The 15,414-nt window shown below is 54.4% G+C and overlaps 1 protein-coding gene across 18 annotated transcripts in view; it reads right to left on the reverse strand.

Moving 5' to 3' along the window:
• Positions 1-15,414, reverse strand: part of ARSG (arylsulfatase G) — a 101,829-nt gene that overhangs the window by 58,737 nt on the left and 27,678 nt on the right. Inside the window, exon 1 of one of the 18 annotated variants that reach the window (XM_060395880.1) lies at positions 15,338-15,375. The exons of 14 other annotated variants lie outside the window; for them this stretch is intronic. The gene's annotated coding sequence lies outside the window, so the exon portion shown is untranslated. Of the gene's footprint in view, positions 1-1,918; positions 14,624-15,337; positions 15,376-15,414 lie in introns of those variants that run through there. 3 more of the 18 variants (XM_060395881.1, XM_060395882.1, XM_042256498.2) reach the window with 3 other exon arrangements.

Genomic DNA, 15,414 nt, shown 5'->3' on the forward strand with positions numbered 1-15,414 from the left:
AACGATCCGACACGACCCATCGGGGGGACGTGGACCGCGGGGCAGACTCGATCCGGGCGCTGTGCTTCAGCAGTGAGTGAAACATGGAACCCACTGCCCGCCTGGCACCCCCTGCTGTGGGCGGGCGAGAGGGTGGGGAGATCCCAGGGGGCGAGTCGGGGAGAGGACGAACCCGGAGGGGACCAGGAGTGGGCAGGCGAGGGGCCGAGGGTTACGGAAGGTCAGGGGCGGCCCCACTGAGGAGCGGACCTTTCCAGCGGCCCCGGGAGAGAAGCGAGCAAGACTCGCAGTTCTGGAAGGTTCTGCAGGAACGCACACCCTACGGAGAGCACAGCGCGGGGGCGGGCGAGCCCCGCGGCAACAGCAGGGCGGAGAAGGGCGAGGGCGAGACGGCCGCTCCCGCGCCAGCGTGGGATCGGAACAGGGCCCCCGGCTGCCTGGCTGGGGACGCGGAGCGGCGGGGAGACGACGGGGTGAGGAGCCGTGTGCCAGCCCGCGTGAGTCCAGGTGGGACCGGCCGCCAGGTGAGGCTGCCAGGGGCCCAGGGCGCAGCACTGAAGGCGGAGGCATGCCCGCCCGGGCGCCCGCCTGCAAGCTCTGGCAAGAGCACCGCCTTCAGCCTCGCCTCGCCCTCCACCAAGCCCAGAGCCGGGAAGATGCGGCCGACTTGGCGCCCGGCGTCAGATGGTTCCTCGCCATTGAGCGCGATGAACCTCCTCGGGGCTCCTCCTTGATCCTGAGACCCCAACATGTCACTCTGGGGCCAGCCCAACTCGGAAAGATCCCCTAGGAGTGTCTGTGGTGGGCGGGGGCGGGGGGACTTCCCTGGTGGGACTCGGGTCGATCCCTTATGGGGAACCAAGGAACCACCTCCCTCGGGGCAACTAAGCCTGCACGCTGCAAGTAGGGACCCAGTGCAGCCAAAATTAAGAAGAAAAAAAAAAGGAGTGTTTGGGTTGGGGTGCTGCGGTCTCAGTTCAAAAGAGGATGCAAAGGAAAAGCTTCGTTTTCTGTTCTGTATTTTTCTTATTGTGTTCCTGAGATATCACTGACACACACTCTTGTGGAAGTCTAAGGAGGGCAGCGTAAGGACTGGACAAACGTGTACTGTGAAATGATGACCACAATAAATCCAGTTAGCATCCATCATCTCCTATAGATACAAGTAAGAAAAGCGAGAAGAAAAGCAAATGGGTTTTCCCTTGTAATGAGAACTTTGAGAATCTTCTCTCCTAACAACTTGCACATATTCCACAGGGCAGGGCTCCCTACAGTCATGTGTCATCCGTCTCATCCCCACGACTCAGTCATCTAACCAGGACAAAGGAAATCTTTGAATACCTCCATCCAAATTGGGAGAGCAATTCCACTCAGAAGATTGAAAAAAAAATTTCAAGGGACTTCCCCTGTGGTCCAGTGGTAAGATTCCACGCTCCCAATGCCCAGGGCACAGGTTCAATCCCTCGCTGAGGAACTAAGATCTCAAATGCCACAGCTAAGATCGAAGATCCCCAGTCCCACTGCAGCCAAATAAACAAGTGAAAGTTTTTGTTTTTTTTTTAATTTAAGCTTGAAGACGTCCAGCCAGGCCCTGTGGCTGGGAACATCAGCTTCTGTGGCCCCAGCAATGCCAGGGGGCAGATGACACCCTGCCTGGAGTTGGGCTGGAACCACCTGCTGGGATCAGCCCAGCGCAGCAGGAGCCAGTCTGGGAGAGCAGAGGTGACCTGAGGTCACAGCTCTGAATACTCGGCGGGCTGCAGAAGTTATATCTGGGTCCTTGAACACAGGTCAGAAAAAGAGTAGATAGGCCTCTGAACAACATCCTTTCTCTAAAACTCCGTCCTCCACTGGGAAGAAAACCCATGAAGGGTGGGATCCGATGAAAAGGACTTTTGTCAGGAGGGAGGGGACTTACGTATACGGAGGGTGGATTCACGCTGATGCACGGCAGAGACCAGCAAAATGCTGCAAAGCAACAGCCCCTGATTAAAAATAACCTTTAAAAAAAGAGAAGCAAAGGGCTTACAGTCAATTACCTGAAATCCACTCCCTTAAGGCCTCTTTGCCAAATGTTTAAGGACTTTTTACAAAGCAGTGTTTATCTATTACTTATCAAACTTTTCGTAATGGAACTTGTCAAACACACAGAAGTTGAGAAACTCACACGTACCCGCCCAACATCTAAACTCAACAGCCATCAGCACAAGGGCACCCCGCTTCATCCGTCTCCTCTCCCAGGCCCCCTCCCTCGTTCTCCACTTACACTGCGGTATTCGCAAACGAATCTCAGATATCATGAAATCTCATCGATAATCATTCCTATATGCTTCTCTAAGTTATAAGAACTGTTTCTACATATACTTACAATTCTCAGTAAAGAGCCCCTTCAAAACATAATATAGTAATTTGTGTTCACCATCGAAAACCCAGTGTCCTCAAAATCTCACCATTGGTCCTGGGTTTTCCTAGTTTGTTCTGGACTCCCCTGGTGGCTCAGTGGTAAAGAACCTGCCTGCAGTGTGGGAGCCACAGGACCCTTTGGATCGAGCCCTGGGTCGGGACGATCTGGAAAAGTAAATAGCAACCCACTCCAGTGTTCTTGCCTGGGGAATTCCATGGACAGAGGAGCCTGATGGGCTGCAGTCCACGGGGTCACAAAGAGTCAACACTAAAGTGACTTAGCATGAACAGTTTGTTCTAATCGTGACCCAAACAGAGTCCGTTCTGCATTGCACTGGACTCAAGTGTCCCTTCTCATTTATATGTTTCTCCTCTCTCTTCCCTACAACATATTTGTAAAAAAATTTGGTTGTTTGTCCTGTAAAATTTCTGAACTTTTGGATCTGGCTGATTTCACCTCCATGGTGTCCCTTAAAATGTTTCCTGGAACTCTGTTCTGTTAATCTGTCAATCTAGAAGTGAGACTAGATTCAGGTGAGTTTCCAACTTATTTTCTTATTCTACTTCTCAATATTTTATTAATTTATCGGCTGCACCGTGGGCCCTGTGGGATCTTAGTTCCCTGACCAGGGTTAGAACCTGAATCCCCTAGTTTGGAAGTGCAGAGTCTCAACCAAGGGACCACCAGGGACTCCCTCAGGTGAGGTTTGTTGGCAGGAGGGAGGGACAGGCCGACCTTATACTTCTGTTCCCCCTGGTAAGACTGATCAAGGGAGTGTGTGTCAGAGTTTCATTTTTCCCCGTGTCATTTCTGCATGAGAAGAGGGAAACTTTCTCTTAAATGCTACTGGAAAAGACCCTGGTGCTGGGAAAGACTGAAGTCAGGAGGAGAAGGGGACGACAGAGGATGAGATGGTTGGATGGCATCACCGACTCAATGAACATGGGTTGGGGTAAGCTCCGAGAGTTGGTGATGGACAGGGAAGACTGCTGTGCTGCGGTCCATGGGGTCGCAAAGAGTCGGACATGACTGAGCGACTGAACAACCACCACAACTGTCTTTTCTATTTGTGTAGATTTCTTTTCTCCCCATATCTGCTGCACCTCTGCAGTGAAACGTGAGATTTCGTTATGCACTGAATGTTTGTGTCCTTTCAGAGTTCTACTGGTGGGACTTCCCTGGGAGTCCGAGGGCTAAGGTTCTGAGCGCACCATGCAGGAGGCCTGGGTTCAATCCCTGGTCGGGGAACTAGATCTCACCTGCTGCCAATAAAATTTTTGAAAAAAGATCCCATGTTTCGCAACTAAGACCTCATGCAGTCAGATAGATGAATTCACGTATTGGCGCCTTTCCCCTCACTAGGATAAACTCGCAGAGCCGCCTTTGGGAGACACTGCAGGTTAGATGAGGACACAGGGCACAGCCCTCCTGATGGGACTCATGCCTTTGCAAGAAGAGTCAGGAGAGAGCTTGCTCTCGCTCTCACAGACGGAGACACAGAAAGAAGGTGTGACGGCCAGAACCCTCCGCAAGAGCCAAGTCGGCCGGCACCTTGCTCTCAGCCTCCAGCCTCCGGAAGTGGGAGACAGGCTCCGTTTTCTCAGTCGCCCCTTCCACCGGGTTCACTGTGGCAGCCCCTGCGCCCACCCAGAGACTTGAGCTGTTTTATCTGAGAAGCTCTGAGGCTGAAGCCAGGGCGGAAGTAAGGATCAGCCCAAAACTTAGGGGAAGAAATAAATGCTCAGTTCAGGGACTTCCCTGGCGGTCCCGGGGTGAGGACTCCGCCGCCATTGCCATTTGCTGCCATTCAGTCCCCCATTCCTGTCTGACTCTCTGCGACCCCATGGACTGCAGCACGCCAGGCTCCTCTGCCCTTCACCATCTCCCGGAGCTCACTGCCACGGGCCGGGGTTTCATCCCTGGTTGGGCAACTGAGATCCTGAAAACTGTGTGGTCCTGCCCCTCATCCTCGTCCCACCCCTTGCAAAAAAAGAAAAAAAAAAAAATTCATTTCAGTGAAGTAGTTACTCGGCAAATCTGCCTTTTGTACCACTGACTTTGGGGATGTGTTGACGTTGACTGACTTTGCAGAACATGTGTCCAGGCTCCAGAAGAGTCATTCCTTTGCCGGGTGACTTTGGATAAGTTGCTGAATCTCTCTGGACCTCAGTTTTCCCACTTGCCTGAAAAGCAGGACCACAGAAAAGTCCGTGCAGCCCAAACCCAACGGTGAGCATGAAGCAACCCAGTACAAGGGCTGGCTCCCCGACGTGCTCCGAGATGGGGGCCATCCTTCCCTCCGCCAACTGTCTCGAAGATAAAGAGATAACAGACGTGAGAACACTGAGAAAAGCACTGTGCAGAGCCAAGGCGTTACCTCAGTGACTGTTCAGCGAAACGATTGCGAGTGCAGATAGTGAAATCCAGAACGCCTGCAGCTGCCGGCCGAGGCCTTGTCCTGACTCTGTGCCGCTGGATTCTGAACCCAGAAGAGGTAAAGGCCACAAACACTGTGGTTGCCACCAGGGCACAGGGCAAGCAGGCGCGCCGACTGGCATTTTCAATGCTCTGATCCACAGAGCTGGTCACACCGTCCCGTGGCTGTCAGGGCCATTCGGGGAAACCCTAGAGGGTCCCTGTGCCCCCGAGCAGCCTCAGGCGACGGCCGGCCTGGTATCGGGAGCAGGTGGCCTACCAACGCATCCGGCTCTGGACAGCAGAGCAGCGCGAGGTGAAGTCAAGACGCAGAGGGCATGTGAGGGGAACTGACTCTCTGCTGATGCCAACGGAAAGTGGGAATTACATAATGCCATTTGCAGCAACACGGATGCGCCTAGAGGGTGTCACAGTGAGGGAGTCAGTCAGACAGGGAAGGACAAATGTCACATGGCATCATTTATATATGGGATAATAAAAGGCACATGTGGGGCTTCCCGGGCCGTTCAGGGGTGAGGAATCTGCCTGCCAGTGCAGGGGACACGGGTTGATCCCCGGTCCAGGAAGATCCCCTGTGCCACGGAGGAGCTGAGCCTGGGAGCCAGGACGACCCAAACTCCCTCGCCCAAGCGCCTGAGCTCTGCGCTGAGACGCTCCCGCTCGCCGCGACAGAGAGAAACCGGCGCAGCAGTGAGGCCCCAGCACGGCCAAACCGAATGGACTTCATCAGGGGAAAAACGAACTCGACTGTGGAACAGAAGCAGAACTCCTGAGCAAACCAGCCCACGGTTACCGGGGCGAGGAGACGAGACTGACACACACACGGCTGCACGCAAGCCTGGTGGCTCAGCTGGTCAAGAAGCCGCCTGCAGCGCAGGAGGCTCCGGTTCAGTCCCTGGGCCGGGAAGATCTGCTGGAGAAGGGATAGGCCACCTGCTCCAGTATTCTGGCCTGGAGAATTCCAAGCACTGTGTAGTCCAGGGGGTGGCAGAGAGTCGGACACGACTGAGCGACTTTCACTTTCACATATAAAATAGGTCATCCACAAGGACCTACTGCAGAGCCCAGGAGACTCAGTCCTCTGTGACGGCCTATGTGGGGACAGCATCTGAAAGAGAGTGGACACATGGCCGCGTATAGTGACCCAGTTCCCTGTGCTGCACGCCTGAAACTAACACTACACTGTGAATCGACTATACTCTGAAAAAAAATTTTTTTTTAAGTAGGAAAAGGAGCACGTCAAGGCTGTATATTGTCACCCTGCTTATTTAACTTATATGCAGAGTACATCGTGAGAAATGCTGGGCTGGAGGAAGCACAAGCTGGAATCAAGATTGCCGGGAGAAATATCAATCACCTCAGATATGCAGATGACACCACCCTTATGGCAGAAAGTGAAGAGGAACTAAAGAGCCTCTTGATGAAAGTGGAGAGTGAAAAAGTTAACTTAAAGCTCAACATTCAGAAAACTAAGATCACGACATCTGGTCCCATCACTTCACGGCAAATAGATGGGGGAACAGTGGCTGACTTTATTTTTCTGGGCTCCAAAATCTCTGCAGATAGGGACTGCAGCCATGAAATTAAAAGACGCTTACTCCTTAGGAAGGAAAGTTATGACCAACCTAGACAGCGTATTAAAAAGCAGAGACATTACTTTGCCTACAAAGGTCCGTTTAGTCAAGGCTGTGGTTTTTCCAATGGTCATATATGGATGTGAGCACGGAAGAATTGATGCTTTTGAACTGTGGTGTTGGAGAAGACTCTTGAGAGTCCCTTGGACTGCAAGGAGATACAGCCAGTACATCCTAAAGGAGATCAGTCCTGAGTGTTCATTGGAAGGACTGATGCTGAAGCTGAAACTCTAATACTTTGGCCACCTGATGCGAAGAGCTGACTCATTGGAAAAGACCCAGATGCTGGGAAAGATAGAGGGCAGAGGAGAAGGGGACGAGAGAGGATGAGATGGTTGGATGGCACCACTGACTCGATGGACATGGGTTTAGGTAGACTCTGAGAGTTGGTGATGGACAGGGAGGCCTGGTGTGCTACAAGGCCTCCCTGTCCATCACGGGGACATTCATGGGGTCACAAAGAGTTGGACATGAATGAGCGACTGAACTGAACTGAACATTTTAATATCAGAAACATCCAGAAGGACTAGCTGTCACCGATGCAGAGCCAGGTGCTCCCGAAGGAGGGCCCGGCTCTAAGATGTGAACCGCATGAGGGCACTCCCCAGGCTGGTCCCCCAGCCCAGCATGGGTTCAACTCGTGTTTGCCAGACAGAGTGCCTCTGTCTAAACCGAGCTACGACCAAGGCCCCCTCCCACCATGAAAGCTCAGCTCCACCTCAACACTTCCCTAAACCCAGAGGACCTTCCCCGGCCTGCGGACTCACACTTTCATAAGCACCCTTGCTGCAGCGCCGCTTAAGGTGACGACCACACGTGTCCTCCCTCCCGATCTAACGAGTAAACACTTTGAGAGGGCGGACCACATCCTCTGAGGTGTGGTTTTGCAGCCTGGGAAACTACTGCACTTGCCAGTGCGCGTGGGTGATGGGCAGAGGCTGTTTTGACGGAGGAGCAGTGGGTGTGGCCGGAGGACCGGTGGGTTCCCCGCTCCTGCCCCGCCCTGGACCCCGACCCAGCATCGAACTGAACTGCGGACGGCATCCCTGCTGGCTCACTGCCCAGAGTCCCCCTGCCAATGCAGGAGACACAGGTTCGATCCCTGGGTCGGGACGATCCCCTGGAGAAGGAAATGGAGACCCACTCCAGTGTTCTTGCTTGCAGAGTCCCAGGGACAGAGGAGCCTGGCGGGCTACAGTCCATGGGGTGGCAGAGTCAGACATACAGAAGTGACTGGGCAGGCACGCGTGCCAGTCATCTGGAAATGCGTGGATGCGCTGCTCCGACAGGGTTAAAACAGCAGCTCAACACTGCATTGCTCCCGGGAGCAGCAGGACGGACTGTGCGTGTTTAGACGAGGTGGGGAAAGCCAGCATCTCCCTTTAAGCAAGGACAGAGCAGAGGAGCAGGTTTTCATTCCCCGGACTTGAGAACTTCACCGGTTACCCAAAGGCAGCCTGAGTTGATGGAGTGGTCCCGCACCCAGCGCCTTCCAACAATCCCGGGGGCTGCATGACTCGGCACTGAGCCACTGAGTAACATGACCAGCCTTTGATCCTGAAAGTGATGTGATTAAAACCACTTTGTTCAGAGAATTTTGTTTTGTTCTGTTTTTCTCTGTTCTGTTCTGTTTTTAGGACTTTTGCAACAGGTTAGAGATCATGTATAGAGGCAGCATGGTTCCCTCTCTCTCTCTCTTTATAAACGGTGAGAAGAGGACAGAACTACAGGACCAGTGAAGGATGGAGACAAAAAAAAATAACAAATATCAGTGCTGACAACCAAGTTAAAACTCAGCATGGACTCAACGCACCCAGTGATACATCAACACTGCCCGGCGAGGCAACCAAGCCTGAGACGATTCAGACCCCAGAGGCCCCCAGTGCCCAGCGGGGAGGTGACCGCCTGTCCGCTCTCTGCCCCGCCTGCACCTGCCTCTCGTCCTCTTCTCTCTCCCTCCCCCACTCTGCCCTGAAGTCCTTGCAGGGTCTCTGCCACCTGTTCCAGGCTCCCCAAGCTCCAGCCTCCTCAGCCCCCAGCCAGGAAAGCCTCTCAAGCACAGTGCTGGACCACCGGCCATCACACGCCGAGTCAGTTACCCTAGCAACACAGCACCGAGCTCCTCACACAGCTACTCGCTGCGGGAGGTACCATCATTATTAGTACTATTCGTAGTATTATTCCCCAAGCTTCCCTGGTGGCTCAGACAGTAAAGAATCTGCCTGCAATGCAAGAGACCCAGGTTCAACCCCTGGGTCAGGAAGAGCCCCTGGAGAAAGAAATGGCAACCCACTCCAGTCTTCTTGCCAGGGAAATCCCATGGACAGAGGAGCCTGGCGGGCTACAGTCCAGGGGGTCACACAGTCAGACTGGAGCAGCTGAGCAGGTGGTGTACACTAGAAACGTGTCTCCTCCCGGCCCTGGGGGCGGAGGGCTGCGGTCAGGGTGCTCAGAGGCCGGAAGGCTGTCCCCCGGCTCGTCTCCTCGCCGCAGCTCCCCTCGGCCTTTTCTCCGTGTACGCTCTGACTTCTCTAACCCTCTCCTTTTTTTGGCCATTCCCCTGGGCATGTGGGATCTTAGTTCTCAGACCATGGATTGAACCCATATCTCCTGCATTGGAAGCGTGGAGTTTTAACCTCTGGACCACCAGGGAAGTCCCTCTCTCTTCCTATAAAGCCACTAATCCCATCATAGGGGCCCCACCCTATGATCTAATCTAATGTTAAATCCTCTCCAAGGCTCCATTTCCAGACACTATCGCCTGGGGTGGGGACCCGAGGGTGGGGCTGAAAGGGGAGGAGCACAGACATTAGGCCCCTAACACCCTCATGGTTCCAAGGTACCTTCAATGCTTCATCACAGCTCTAAATAAGCACAGAAGATTTCAACTGTATTTAATAGTGTTATCTAAACTATTAAACCACTCTCCTCATGTATCACCAGAGCAATGTGTCACAGAAACACCAGAGCAAAACCTCCTTAATTCATTTTTATCTATTTATTTATGGCCATACCACGTGGCTTGTGGGATCTTATTTCCCTGACCGGGGGTTGAACCCGGGCGCAGCAGAGAAAGTGCCCAGTCCTAACCACTGGACCGCCAGGGAATTCCCACCATTATTCACTTAAAAATCACTTGGTTCTCATTAGGTTAGAAATTTTCTCTCATTTCACTCTCGTTTTTTTTTTTTCAAAACTGCGTTTCCATTTTATCGCAATATACTTGGCCTTTATGTCCAAAAGTAGTTAATTACCTTATCCTGTTTTGTGCTGTTGGTTCTAAGTCCCCTTCAGCTGAGTCCAGCTCTTGGTGACCCCAGGGACTGCAGCCTCCCAGGCTGCTCTGTCCACAGGACTCTTCAGGCAAGAATACTGGCATGGGTTGCCATGCCTTTCTCCAGGGACTCTTCCTGACCCAGGGCTTGAACCCTCATCTCTTACGTCCCCTGCGTTGACAGGCGAGTTCTTCACCACGAGCTCCATCTGGGAAGCCAGACTTTGTATATAAATTGAAATTTGTTTAATGCTTTGCTCCAAGTGTAAAAAAAAAAAATCCCTTCTAGATTAAGGCACTGTCATTATTACTGTAAGTCATTTGTAATCAAGCTACATATATTATAAACTTTGACAGGTTATCATTAAGCACAAGATAACGTTCTTGGAAATACATCTTTAAGGAGAAGCACTTGGGGGGTGGGCCATACTGACTTGCAGAGAGGAGTCTTCCCTGACAGAACATTTTGATCTTCCCCCAAGAGGTGTTTACAGCTGGGGCAGCGCACCCTGGTGAGACCTTGGCTCTGGTTGAGTGAGAGAAGGCCCATTGCGAAGGGATAAAGAAACACCGCCCTGCACTGCAGTGGACTCTCACACAAACCAGCTGAGAAAAGAGCTGATGTTCGGAAAAGCGATCCCCCCACCTCTGCACCTAGGAACAAATTTTCCCCTTGGCGAATCTCCAGATTTTCCACAAAACACGCATTTCTGTTTGAAGGTCACTCAGTTCGGTTGCGCAGTCGTGTCCAACTCTTTTCGACCCCATGGATGGCAGCATGCCAGGTTTCCCTGTCCATCACCAACTCCCGAAGCTTATTCAAACTCATGTCTCAGTCGGTGAGGCCACCCAACCATCTCATCCTCTGTTGTCCCCTTCTCCTGCTGCCCTCAGTCTTTCCCTCCAGTGAGTCAGCTCTTCGCATCAGGTGGCCACAGGATTGGAGCTTCTGCTTCAGCATCAGTCCTTCCAATGAATATTCAGGACTGATCTCCTTTAGGATGGACTGGTTGGATCTCCTTGCAGTCCAAGGGACTCTCGAGTCTTCTCCAGCATATCTTTCAACTCTCACATCCATATATGACTACTGGAAAGACCATAGCTTTGACTATATGGACCTTTGTCGACAAAGTAATGTCTCTGCTTTTTAATATGCTATCTAGGTTGGTCACTTGAAGGTCGCTGCCTTCCTTCAAACCATCAGATGGGTCTGGGTTGGGGGACTCCTATAAACATCAAGAAAAACTCAGTACCTCCACCTGAAAAGATTTCTAGAGGTTAAAATTAGTAACATTCTCTGCTGCCTGCAAAGTTCAGTTCAGTCCCTCAGTCACGTCCGACTCTTTGCGACCCCATGAATCGCAGCATGCCAGGCCTCCTTGTCCATCACCATCTCCCGGAGTTCACTCAGACTCACGTCCATCCAGTCAGTGATGCCATCCAGCCATCTCATCCTCGGTCGTCCCCCTTCTCCTCCCGCCCCCAATCCCTCCCAGCATCAGAGTCTTTTCCAATGAGTCAACTCTTCGCATGAGGTGGCCAAAGTACTGGAGTTTCAGCTTTAGCATCATTCCTTCCAAAGAACACCCAGGACTGATCTCCTTTACGATGGACTGGTTGGATCTCCTTGCAGTCCAAGGGACTCTCAAGAGTCTTCTCCAACACCACAGTTCAAAAGCATCAATTCTTCCGTGCTCAGTCTTCTTCACAGTCCAACTGCCTGCAGAAGCAGACACTGAAAGTTTTAAAGGAAGAATTTGTGTCCATCAAGGGATTTCCCAGGTGATCCAGTGGTTAAGAACCTGCCTTGCAACACAAGGGACGTGGGTTCAACCCCTGGTTGGGGAGCTGAGATCCCACGTGCAGTCGGGCAGCTAAGCCCACAGGCCACAACCAGAGAGAAACCCAGGCACTGTAACTAGACCCAACACACCCAAAATAAGTAAGGAGTAAATGCTTTTAAAGTAAAATTTTAAAAATCTAAAACAAAAAAAATTGGGTCCATGGAACACACGTGGTTGGATCATGGGCGCCAGAGGCAGACACAGGAAAGAGGGAGACGGGGGGCAGGCGGGTCACCAGGGTCTCCCCACAAGCCCCTCCAGGTTCTGCTCTTCACTGGCTGCTCTGAAGACCCAGCCCTTAAAGCAGGCCTGAGCCTCCCTGAGCTCCAGACAAGATTCCTTTCAGGCTACTTACCCCAAGTTGAGGTTCTCACGGGCTGGTAAATGCAGAGAGCTTATTTGCAAGCCAGGGTCATATCTGCCTAGCAACCCAACGTGAAGACTAGGAGGACTCTGCCTTTGGCTGGGACCAGGCAGGCCAAGTGCGCACAAAGGAATCTGTTCTCATGCAAATGAGCCAAAGCCAGAGGGTAGAAAAGAGCCCTGCGGACCTCTCTCTGGAGCCAGCGCGCTTCCAGAGGTGCCTCTGGACCGCCTGAGGGGCTCACCATAGCCTTGGCCCCAGCAAGTGAAGCCTGGGGCTCTGCTGCCTCTGGGTTGCGACAGACACAACAGGAGGGGCGAAGGGGGCGCTGGACTCGGAATTTAATTTCCTGACTTTTCTGGTTCCGTACTCCAGATTCCAAAGGTCCTTTTGTTCAGGTTGAGGACTGAACAGAGTTAGTTTTGTTTGGGGGGCAGTTGGTGGGGCAATCGATTCACATGGCGATGCAGCGCTTTCCCTAGAGAAGAGGGAAGAGAAGCAGGGTGTCCACCCTTGGTCTCACTAGGATCCAGGGAACAAGGTGACACCAGCCCTAACCAGGGTGGGCAAAGGTCACAGGTTTGCGGCTGGCAATACCAGGCAGAAGCCGGGGTCCCAGACACCCTGCTGCTGTCCAAACACAGGTGGCAAGGGTCACACCTGATGGGCTCTCGTTGCAAGAAGCCGGCGTATCTGCACCTGGGCAGAATCCCTCTCGGGCTCTGTGCCTCAACCTTTCTCATCTGTAAAGTGGGCATAAGTGCCAACTGTAGAAGGCTAGTGACGGGCTTTCCAGGGGCACTAGTGGTAAAGTACTGGATTGCCAGCGCAGGAGACTCAGCAGACTCTGGTTCCATCCCGGGGTCGGGAAGATTCCCTGGAGGAGGGCACAGCAAACCACTCCAACAGCCAGAGCCTGGCGGGCTACAGTCCACAGTGTCACAGAGTCCAACACGACCGAGCACACAGACAGATGGGCACAAAAATGGCACCCGACGCAGGCAGCAAAGCAAATGGGAGACAAAAAGTGACTAACAGGTGGCGGTGTTCCATCACTGAGTCGTGTCCAACTTTTTGCGACCTCATGGACTCCAGCACGCCAGGCTCCTCTGTCCTTCCCCATCTCCTGGAGTTTGCTCAAATTCACGTCCAATGAGGCGGCAACGCCATCCAACCATCTGACCCTCTATCATCCTCTCCTCCTTTTGCCACTAACAGGTATAATTAATATTAATAAAATAGCAACCCATTATTATGGCACCCCGCTCCAGTACTCTTGCCTGGAAAATCCCATGGGCGGAGGAGCCTGGTGGGCTGCAGTCCATGGGGTCGCTAAGAGTCGGACACGACTGAGCGACTTCACTTTCACTTCTCACTTTCATGCACTGGAGAAGGAAATGGCAACCACTCCAGTGTTCTTGCCTGGAGAATCCCAGGGACGGGAGAGCCTGGTGGGCTGCCGTCTATGGGGACTTAGCAGCAGCAACAGCAGCAACCCATTATTATTGTTATTATAATTACAGCTCAGTTCAGTCCAGTCGCTCAGTTGTATCCGACTCTTTGCGACCCCATGAACTGCAGCACGCCAGGCCTCCCCATTATTATATTTATGCTCCTCCAAAAGCTAGTCATTTCACTTGGTCAAAGACCCAGATGTGATTTTCCCAAAGGTTCATTTGCCCCCAGGACTTTCTGCACTTTTTGTCTAATTTTTAAAACCAAGAAGCTGAAGGACCAAGATCTTCTGTGACTTGCCGGCAGTCACTCAGCTAAATCAATGGACTGCGTGCTCCCTTAGGCTCCTAAGCAGGCCTCAGTACAGTATGTGCTGTGCCATGTTGGATACGGCATTTCCACGCTCCGACAGGGCTGTGTCCTGACGCACTGTAACATCCTAAGTTTCAAGGATTATGTTTCCAGGCACTCCTGATTCAGCACTAAGTGCTTGCATGCCGGTGGTTAAAATGAGAGTCTAAATATCATTACATTGGAGTCTAAGAAGAATAACTCGAAAAGGATCCCCAGGCCGTTGGACCTGATAAGTCAGAAGTAGCAGTGAGGAGAAGCAGCTACGGCGACTGAGGGCTTAGCATAAGGCAGTCTCTGGGATCCGTACTTTACCGACGTCACCAATCACGCTCTCCGGTTCTGGGAATACCACCGCTGTCCCTACTGAATAGATTTGGAAATTGACGCTCCAGGAATCAGGCTGCCTCTGCAAGGCTGCAAAGCGCCCCCGCGGTCCCCAGCGCACTGTCCGAGTCCCAAGGGAGCCCTGCGTCCTCAGAGCCCGCCCCTGGGCCACCCCTGACCCGCAGGACCCGGACCCAAACCACCAGAGAAAGCAGGCAGCGACTGCAAAGAGATCAGTATTAGGACTCGGACCGCCGACTCCGCCCGGCGGCGACCCTCCGTACACGCACCGCCAAATTCGGGTCTCCCGAGTTGCAGACATAAGCAGCACATTCTCCGAACCCAGACAAGGGAGCGGCCGGCGGGTGCGGAGAAGGAGGCCTCTGCTTCCCAGCAGGTCTCCACGAGGCCCCGGGGACGCGAGGTGGACGCCAGGCGGCCCAGCCTGGGGCCCCAAGGCTCCGAAACACACTGCTTTGTCCCCGCCACGAGCTCGTAACTGAGGTTTCCTGAGTATCGCGTGCTGAGTGCACTGTGACCCAGGGGTCGGGGCCCCCGGACGGGGGCGCGCACCCCCGCCACGTCCCCGCGGAGCCCCCGCCACGTCCCCGCGGAGCCCCCCGGGAGTTAGGCGGCCGCGCACCTGCGAGGACGCCGCCTCCCGCCCGGAGGGGAGGACGCGCGCGCCCCGGGCCGGGGATGCTGACTCAGCCCGGCCGCTCGCTCACATCCCCGGCGCGCCACGCGATGCTGTCGCCGCTGCAGCAAAGGGGGTGAAGCGAGGCTCCCGTGCAGCGGGGCCGCGAGCTCCCCGGGGCCCCTGCGGTCCCCGTCGCCCCCGCCAAGAGGAACCGCGGGGATGCGCGTGTTGACGAAACCGGGGGAAGTGGGCGCGGGAGGAAGAACTCGGGGTCCCCGGCGCCGCGCGCGCGGCTCACACCCAAACTGGAAGGAACCTGTTCTGCCCGCGGCGGGCGCGGAGCCGCAAGCCGAAGCCCTGCGGGCGCGGGCAGGGCCGCGCAGGGCGCGCGCCGGGGACCTGCGGGCAGGGAGGCGGCCCGCGGAACCCGCGCGCCCGGCCGGAGGTCCCCGCTTTCTGCGCGGCCAGCGCCCGCGTCCGGCCCGGCTGGGCGCGCAGGGATGCGCGGGGCCAGGAGGGGCGGGGGGCGGCGGGCCCAGGATGCCGGCGGCCGGGGCGGGGGCGGCCCTGCGGGACCCCGCGGCTGATCGGAACGGCGAGGCCGTTACCTTCCGTGACCCCCGGCCCCGGCTCCGGGCGGGCGCGCGCCCGGCACGGCCTCGTCCACGTGGGCCGGCGCGCGCAC

This window comes from Ovis aries, chromosome 11 (genome assembly GCF_016772045.2).
Source record: "Ovis aries strain OAR_USU_Benz2616 breed Rambouillet chromosome 11, ARS-UI_Ramb_v3.0, whole genome shotgun sequence".
In the NCBI taxonomy this organism is placed as follows: Eukaryota; Metazoa; Chordata; class Mammalia; order Artiodactyla; family Bovidae; genus Ovis; species Ovis aries.